Genomic DNA, 9,415 nt, shown 5'->3' on the forward strand with positions numbered 1-9,415 from the left:
TCCACACAATGTCATACAATGTTGGGCCCATAGTTTGCATCAGCTGATTTTCAGGGTTAGGGTTTTTTTCCTAGTCTGTCTGAGTCTGGGAACCCCATGGGTGACCTTGATGGAGTCCGAATACCAGTGGCATATTTCCCAGCCTCCAAGCCACACAGGGACCCCTATGGCATGACAGAGGGACAGATAGGCGGGAGTAGCACGCTGTCCCGGGCCATTGTCTTGGCAACCTTAGGAAGATAACAAAGCAGACGGCTTGATTTGCTTTGCCATTCTTTAATGAAAAATGACTGGAGTATGAAAAATGATGGTTATCTTAAGAGGAAATGGAATCATTTGCAAGGCTGCCGAATCAGGGCCTTTTCGGCTGGACACAGCTGGGTTCTCCTGCTTCCTCCCGCCCGCCCACTGCATCTGACAGCCTCAAGAGCAGCAGCCGCAATGTGAACCGCGAGCGTGTGTGTTCTCCAGGAAGGCCTGTGGAGGACGGAAGAAGCATATTCCGGATCTCTTCAGGACCTCGCGCTAGTGGAGAGCTCCGTGGCCCATTTCTCTTGTCTTCTTGGTAAATACATTTCAGACCCATGTTGGTTCCCACCTTGAAGTTGCTCCACTACTCGTGAAAAGTTTGGGGGTTCAAATCCGGTCCACTCAGAGGTGCCTCAGAAGGAGGGCCTGGCGGCCTGATTCCAGAGCCGTCGGTGGTTGAGAGCCTGAAGGAGCGCTGTTCTCTCTCCTGGCAGGAGTCTGCTCCAGGAAAACGGGGTCCACGTATCCGAGCCTCCTTTTGTCCCTCAGCGTCTCTCTCTGCTGGGCTGCAGTGGTGGTTTCTGGACGGAACCGCTGGCTCTTCCTCGTGTAAAGCATAGGAGCGCTTGGCTGCTGCTGGGTCGAGTGCAGAGTAGCCGTGGTCAAGACCGTGCAAGTGGCCTCCCCTGAGTGCTTCCCATCTCAAGCCTGGGAGAGAACGGAGGCAGAGAAAAGGAGAAAGGTCGGGGGGCAATGTGTCCGTAGGCCATTGGAACTGAAGGAGAGGACAGGAGCAACCAAACCCACGGGCCTTGGGTCAAGACCCTAATAGGCTTTCCAGGGCTGTGCCTCTTTATGAGATCAGACAGCGTCGTTGTTCTTCTGCAAGGGGGCAGGTGGGTTTGAACCACCCACCTAGCAGTCAGCAATCCCATACTTACTCAGCAGCAGCACCAGGAACCCCTCCCCCCCCCGGGGAGAGCAGAGAAGGCAGGTGAGAAAGCACCCTTGCTTAACAAGAGGGGGAGAAATGTCAGCCACTGGTGGCTGAGAAGAGCGGAGCAAGAGGAGGACCAAGAGACAGATCCACACAAGGGAGCGGGAGTGGGAGCCGTCCCTTGGAGGCGTTGACATTCATGAGAGCCGCTTTTTCTCTCTGGGCTGTGTAGCGTGAATTTTTAGTATGCCTCTCTACTCAGCTTCAATCACTTCCCTCCCATTAGGCAAACAATTTCTTGATGCTGAAATCAGTATGTGCTGATAGCTTGTGAGCCAAATGCAGAGTGGGTGTCTCAACGGCAAAGGAAGAAAGAGGAAAGCGCCAAACCAACTCAAAGCTTCCGTTCCGTCAAGCACGACACCTTTTTGTCACGTCTCATCACTTCAAGCACGTGGGCTCTCGGGCAGAATGAAGCACCCCGCTCCAACAGCTCTATGTGCTTGCCGTTAGACTACAAATCGCGTTCCAATCTGAAGACATCCTTTGATGGGGAGGGGCGGGTGGGATTATTCCCGAAATGGAAGTTGGTTTTTAAGGACGAAAGGTGCAAATTACGTTTCTTCAATTCCAACTAACGGGAAACAAAACTGATAGAGGAACACTCTCCTCATGGGAGCACGGCTGGACACCGCTGCCCAGGTGTGCTGGCTTCACAGAAAGCCACGTGGAAAGATCCTTAGTGGCTTCCCTTAATGGCACGGCTCTTGCTGAGCTGCAGTAAGTGCCCGAGTGCCAGCTTGTAAGAAGGACAGGTGGGAGGATGGGTGGTGGGTGGAAGGGTGGGTGGCATTAATCATGGGAAAGGTCCCTGGCAGGAAGGCAGACGAGGTCTCCTGGACCTGGCATTGCCTCTGGTCCACCCCTGAGTGCCTCTCATTGTCACATGCCTTGCTAAAAAGAAGCAAGGTCGTTCTGTGTCACCTCATGTTTCCCCTCTTTGCCTGGCACCACATGGCACCCAGCCAACTCCATTTCCCCATCTGAGGTCACCCCGCTCCGTGTGTACTGTAGACAGTGAGCCTTCCCTGAGAGGGCGCGGGCTCACAAGCTTGGGCTGAAGGGAAGCACCTGCCGTGCCACTCCATTGTGCAAGCAGTCCCTATAAACACTGGGGACGGACTGATCTGCTAACTGCAAGGTCAGAGCCTCAAACCACCAGCCACTCCTCGGGAGAAAGATGAGGCTGTTGCTCTGGTAAAGATTTACAGGAATAGGTTTGATGGCGGTGGGCTTATTTTTGGAGTCTGTTTTAGGGGTTGGGCTAGTCCTCTAGCCTGGAAAAGATGCTAAAACACAGGGGACCCTGGTTTATATCTGTTTTCATTTTCCAGAGCTTCCATTAAAAAAATAAAAAACACTGTAAGTGGGTGGGTTCTAAGAATGACATTTACTCTCTCGCTGATCTAAAGGCTAGACGCTGAAAATCAGGGTCGGCCGTCTTGAGTCCCACGAAGTCCCTCAGGAAGATCCTGCTTAGTCCCAGCCGCCAGTAGCCCCAGGGCATTTCCCAGAATTCCTTGGTTTGTAGACACATCTCGGCACTGCTGTCTTCCCTCTCTCTGTACCAAGACAACACAAAAACCTCTTGACCATCAAGGAAATTCTGACCCATAGTAACCCTATAGAACAAGGTAGAACTGCTCTTGGTTGTTTCTGAGACTGTAACTCTTTACATGCATACAAAGTCCCCTCTTCTTCCTGAGAACTTCTGACCTTGTGGATTGCAGCCCAATGTGTAACCACGACAACACCAGGGCTCCCCTGTGCCTATAGATTCAGTCTCCTTTTTTTTTAAGGCACTAGTTAGACTGGATTGAGACCCATCTTACTCCCTCATGTGTTCGGATAACCTCATCAAAGTCCCTATTTCTAAGCAAGGTCACTTCACACATACAAGAGTTAGAGCTTTGAGGTATCTTCTGGGGGGTACCCTACAAACTGTCACAGTACCCGTCCCTCCCAGTGAGACCTGCCACACTGAGAGAGAGAACAAGAGAGTCAGAAGCCTGTGCGTCCCAGAGCCAGCAGCCCAGGGTTCCTTCCTTATGTAGCTGGAGACAAAGATTGAGTCTGCCTGCCGAGCCTCAGCCCAGGAAAAGTCATGATTGTCCCTCCAGAGTCCTGCTAGCTCAGGCTGTCCCCAGCCTTGGCCATCAGGCCCTGAAAGTCATCTGGGCATGCCAGCTAGGCTGTAGTCACCCCTCTAATGCTTTGAAAATACACGGCCACCTTTTAGTGCTAATATGATAATACTCCACTATTGAATAAACTGATAAACAGCAGCTTTATGTTTTAAAAGCGTACTCAACTCAGAACATTCTCTGCCATCAAGTGAACCCTACAGGACAGGGTAGAACTGTCCCATCCATCTTTCTCCTGCAGAGTGACTGGTGGTTTTGAACTGGTAGCCACAAGGCTAGCAGCCCAAAGCATGACCCACAATGCCATCAGAGCTCCGAAGTAGCATTTGCTCAAAGGACCCAGGCTCTGAAGAGCAAAGAGCCAAGAGCCTACTAGCTAGGCATTTTCTTGCCCTGCGATTTCAATTCTGCTCTTGTTGGGAGTTGTCACAAGTCGGCGCCTCCCCACCCCTGCCAATCCACCACCCACCACCACCACCCTCCTGCTGGTCCCATGCAAAAAAAAAAGAATAGAAGCCTGCCTGCCTGGTCTTACATCATCGGTTACAGACCCACCGTGCACAGAGTTTTCACAGACTGGCTTTCCGAAGTAGAACTCCAGGCCCTTCTTCTAGGCTCTCTTGGTGGAGGGCTCTGCTGAAACTGTTTAGCATCATAGCAACACGGAAACCTCCATTGGTAGTTGGATCAGAAAAGTCAAACACTGCTATCGTGTCAAGTCCGACTCATAGCCACCTGCTGGCATCGTGGTTGCCTGCTGGGCTGATCAGCCCAGGGTCAGCAGTTGGAAACCACCAGCCGCTCCTTAGGAGAAAGATGAGGCTCTAGAAACCCGCAGGGGCAGTTCTACCATGTGGGATTGGGTTCTACTTTATCTGATGGTCGGAATGAACTTGGTGGCAGCAAGTGTGCTATGAGACAGACAAGTAGCACGCACTCAAGGAAACACTTTGTGTTTTGTCCATAAGGCATCCCCTTCCATAGCCAACCGTTAAACTAAACCTTCTAAACTTTGATAAGAATTGACTCATCAAATTTCACTTATTTTCCCCCTTCTTAGCCTAATCTTATTAAGGAGGACATGAGGATAAAATTAGAGCTAGCGTACTCTCACAGCGTAAGGAAACATTGTTGCTGAGTCCCAGTGGAGAAACCCAGTAGTGAGGTGTGCATGACTTGCCCCGCTGCTAACTATAAACTGTCCCGTCAGCAGTCAGTTCCCACCGACGAGCCTCTCCTTGAGAGAAAGCTGCCTGCTCCCATGAAGACTGACCACCTTGGGAGCGGAAAGGGCCATTGTGCGCTGTCCTGTGGGGTCACTAGGAGTCAGGATGGATTCAATGTCAGTGAGTTTGGTTTGGGGTTTGAGTAGGTCCCGGCGAGGCCCGGCCATCCATAAGGCAGAATCAAACTAGTGGTAATGTGGTCCTCTGTCTTTCCCCCAAACAGACACATCTACAGCTGGACCTGGGTCTGAGCCCCATGATGGCCAGGAAGTACCCTGTCTGCCCTCCTACCATGAGCAAGCAAACTCTCCCCATCAATGCCAGCTTTGGGAAGCGTGGGCGGGGTGGCGAGCAATACCCACCACCCAGCGCGCTCTGCCTTGCCATGAGGAGAACCTCCCCAAGCGCGGGGATTCAGAGCGATGGGAGGCGGGTGAAGGCCCTGCTGTGGGCACCCCTCCCCATGGCAGTGCACTTGCCCAGCACCCCCAGTCCTCAGTCAGCTGGCTGACTGTGTGGTCAGGAGGTGTGAGTCTCAGGGGACTCCCTCTGGAGAGTTTGTCAAGGTTCATGCCCCATGGGTCAAGAATAAGAAATTGGAAATTGCTTTCATGACTGCAGATCAAAGGGTAACTGTGAAGGAGGCAGGGCTCTTCCTCGGGGGCACAGGGTGGAGAGAAGAGCTTGTTGAAGGGGTTATAAAGGATGGTCAGAAGTCGCAGCCCTGCTCCCAGCTGTCATAGCCTCTTGGGTCCCATCCAGGCCCCACCCCCAGCCAAGCAGGAACAGGAGAGTGTAGCTGGTGTGCAACATGGCCCCGGGCGCAGCGGGCGGCTAACCGCAAGGCCAGCAGTTGGAAATCACCAGCAGCCTCCGGAGAAAGATGGGAGCCTTTTGCTCCTATAAAGGGCCATTGTCTCGGAAAGTCACAGAGACAATGCTATAGGGTCCTATAGGGTCACGGTGAGTCAGCCCCTCGGCCATGGCAGTGAGGTTTCTCTATCCAATGGTGCAATGCCTTCACTTCGGGGGCCAATTGTCCACAACAGGTTTTCTTTCACACCCTGAGTCCTTACACTGTGCCGACAAGGGGTTTGGGACCCCGTGACAGAGGCCCGAGACATTTGTATGGGACCTGTATGAGCCAGCCGTGCAACAGAGCCCCGGATGCTTCATTAAGTTATGGTGTCTGCTCGGTTCCTGGTGTGGAGCCATCTTTTTCCCACTGTCTCCTGAACAGTCCCACGGACCTAGATTTCATCATGAAGGCCAAGTATGGAGACAAGGTGGCCAGAGGAGACCCACCCTGAGGAGATGGCGAAGTGGCTAGGGGGCAGTGGCGTGAGCTCACTGGCTTGCACCGGCCGAAGATTCCATTCTCCTTCCAGTACCTTCCGTCTTTCGTCCTTCTCCAGAATGTTTCTCGACACCTGAGGCTCCCCCTGTCCCCTGGTCTCTGCTCCATTCGTTCTACCTGTCCCAGTGTTCTATCCTGATGAGTTGGCATCCATGGCATCCACAGCAGGGAGTTTGGCTTTTGAGCGCAGCCCGAGGAGGCACGGTGGTGGCACAGAGGAGCCCTGGTGGCATGGCGAGCTACACACTGAGCTGCTCGCTGCAAGGCCGCAACGTGAAACCACCGCCGCTCCCCCAGAACCAGCTGAGGCTCTGCGCTGGTAAGGGCTCATCGCCTCCGAAACACCGAGGGACGGTTGTGCGATGAACCGCAGAGTTTCTGTCGGTCGGAATTCCCTCGATGGCAGCGAGATGGACTTCTCTTTCTTTATATTCTGCATCATTCGTAGTAGTAGTAAGCACGGGCAGAATTCTTCTTAGGCTCCAAGATAGGGAGGCTTACTTCGTGTACGTTGGCTGTGCTGTCAGGAGAGACCGGCTCGCCTGGTCTGTGAGAGAGGAAGTCCCTGGAGGAGATGGACTGACACAGCGGCTGCAGCAATGGTCTCACACACAAGTACCGTTGTGAGGCTGGCCAAGGGCTGGCCCGTGGTTTTGTTCTCTTGTACGTAGGGGCTGCCGCGGTGAGTTGGTGCTGAACCAGCAACAACAAGGATCTCAGCGAAGTCCCTGGGGAGGATAGTTTGCACTTGACTACAAACCAGAAAGTTGGTGGTTTGGACCCACTCATAAGGCCCACGGAGGAACGGCCTGGCAACCTGTCCCTGTCAGCGATGTCATCCACGGGCACCCTGAAGCGCGGCGTGCATCCTCTGTAGCCCATGGTCACCAGGAGCTGCAGTTGACGGCGATGGGGGTTGTACGGAGAGAGACTTGTGGATTCAGCAGTTCTTGCAAAAGTGTAATTTGGGGATTTATGCGGTTAAATCCCCCATGGCAGGTGCAGCCAGTAGGACTGTATGGTGCAATGTGGTCAATTATGTGAGCGCTCTCTGACATAGCTCTCCTTTTCCGGAAGAACAGGTGCTACCATGCGCTTTCAGGTGCTAGCCTGGGCTAGCGATTTGGGCACATTTGGGCACATTAAACTCAGACCAAAGCTTCAACTCTAACGTGGGCTACAAGCTGATTCTCACCCAAGAAAACATAAAACTGGTGCTGCTCTGACCCCAGACTACACACAGGAGTTTTGATTTAAACATGTGGTATAGTAGTTATACATTGGACAGTTCAAAACCGCCCACAGCTCCACAGATGAGAGACTGGGCTTTCTAATCCCGCAAACAGCTGCCGTCTCGGAAATCCACAGTGAATCCCTCTGAGTCAGCACTGACTTAATGGCACAGTGTTCTGTTTGGGGTTTTATTTGGTACAAATGTACACATACATGTAGGTAGCAGCATCCATACTGCACACATAGATGCACATATACATACAGAGGTATAGTGCAATGGTTAAGTGCTTAGTTGCAAAACTGAAAGGTTGGCAGTTCAAACCCACCCAGAGGCCCGAGGGGAGAGACACCTGGCAATGTGTTGCTATAAAGATTACAACCAAGAAAACCCTATGGGGCTTCTCTCCTGCATCACATGGGGTCACTTGGACCCCAATCCCCCTTGACAACACCACCGCCACAACACGATATTTGTCCACAGGTGCATCTGTACAACCACTCACATACATCCTAGAGACTCTACACACATCACATTGCTGTTCAGATTTGAAGGAGAAGCCTTTTCAGATTTAAGGCATACAAGACATATGTTAGTGTACACTTAACAATAGAAACAGGAACTGCTGACCCCACATCACATCCCATAGAATCCTATGGAAGGAATTTAGGGTCAGCTGTGGCCAGCAAGTGAGGTGTCTCCAGTTTAGAGTAGGGTCAGAGATGTCTAGTGGAGAGTGGAAGTGATGCTTTGATGGGCAGTAAAGGCAAACATGAATGCCATCCAGTGCAGGGATCGGAGGTGTCAGCCAGGAAGCAGCAGGGTTGGTTAGTGGTCCCTCTGTGGACATCATCACAGGGCAGGCAGTCACTGGGTGGTGTAACAGGTCCCTGTGCTTGCCTGCTAATGGAACAGTAGAGATTCCTATCTACCTTCTGCATAGAAGCTGCCCTTCCCTTCAGGCTCCCCTGGTGGCATTGTCAGGTAAGTGCTGGCCTGCTAATCGCAGGGCCGGAGGTTCACTCCCAGCAGTCTCCCTGCAGGAGAGAGAGGTGGCTGTCTGCTGCCATAAGGATTCCCAGCCTTGGGAACCAACCATATAGAGAGTGTCTATGGGTCAAAAGCCACTCGATGCAGTAGGAGAGATTTGGGGTTTGGGTTTGTAAGCTGCATAAGCAAAGGCACATCAAGAATTGTGGGGATCTAGAGGCAAGTCAGGAGTCTGGGTGAGGCATATGGTTATTTCGCTCGGGAACTTGATTTGAGATTGAAGTCTACCCAGGCGTGCCTTGTAAGAAAGACCTGGTGGTTTCCTTCCACGGGAGGAAGGAGTCACGGGAAAACCTAGACTTCACTGTCCCATATCCAGAAAATCAAGGCATGTCAGGAGCTGAATGGAATGGCCCCCACAGCCAGCTGCCAGGTAGCACAAGACAGAGAAGTTGGCAGCATGTGAGCAAGGCAGTTTGCCAATTTCAAATATCAACTACTGAATGTGGTTTAATGTTAATGAAAGCTATTGGTATCACCCCAAGATAAGTGTTCTTATCTTACATTTTAGCTATTTCCCAAGAGTGTGGAAAGATGAGCGGGTAGGAATGTGACAAACTAGCAGGAATGATCCACAAAACTCAGGACTCAGGAAATCTGCAAGACTCTGCTGCCAGAGGTATTAGAAATGACCCCCACGCCCACCCCAGGATTATGTCTACTCCCCTGAGGGCTCTGTCTCCAAGGCTGGCCTCCTGCTCACAGATGGACTGAGGAGCCCCTCTCTCCAAAGGGTTGTACCTCCCAGACATTGTGTGAGATCAGCCTGAGTCCTGAGTGCAAATCTGGTCAGGTTTTGACCTTCCCTGACCTTAAACAGGAGTCCCAACAGTTAAAACTGTTTGACTGTTCACCAATAGGTCAGAGGTTCTAGTACACTCAGAGACTCCTTGGAAGAGAGGCCCCACTCTCTACTTGTATGAAACCAGCAGATACAAACCCTGCAGAGCACAATTCTACTGTAATGCACGTCAGTTTGTCCTGAGTCACCGTCTATCGATGGCAACAGGTTGGGTTGGGGTTTTCCGTGACCTTAAGCTAGTTCTAGACAGGGAGAGATGGAAATTGGGCTCCGCTGTGCATACCTATCTGGGAACAGGAGACATCACTTTACAAACGATTGGTGCAACCTGTGAGGCACCCTAAGGGATCTATATCTAT

Source organism: Echinops telfairi, unplaced genomic scaffold (genome assembly GCF_000313985.2).
Source record: "Echinops telfairi isolate 266 unplaced genomic scaffold, ASM31398v2 ScPeMD7_7474;HRSCAF=8512, whole genome shotgun sequence".
Classification (NCBI taxonomy): domain Eukaryota; kingdom Metazoa; phylum Chordata; class Mammalia; order Afrosoricida; family Tenrecidae; genus Echinops; species Echinops telfairi.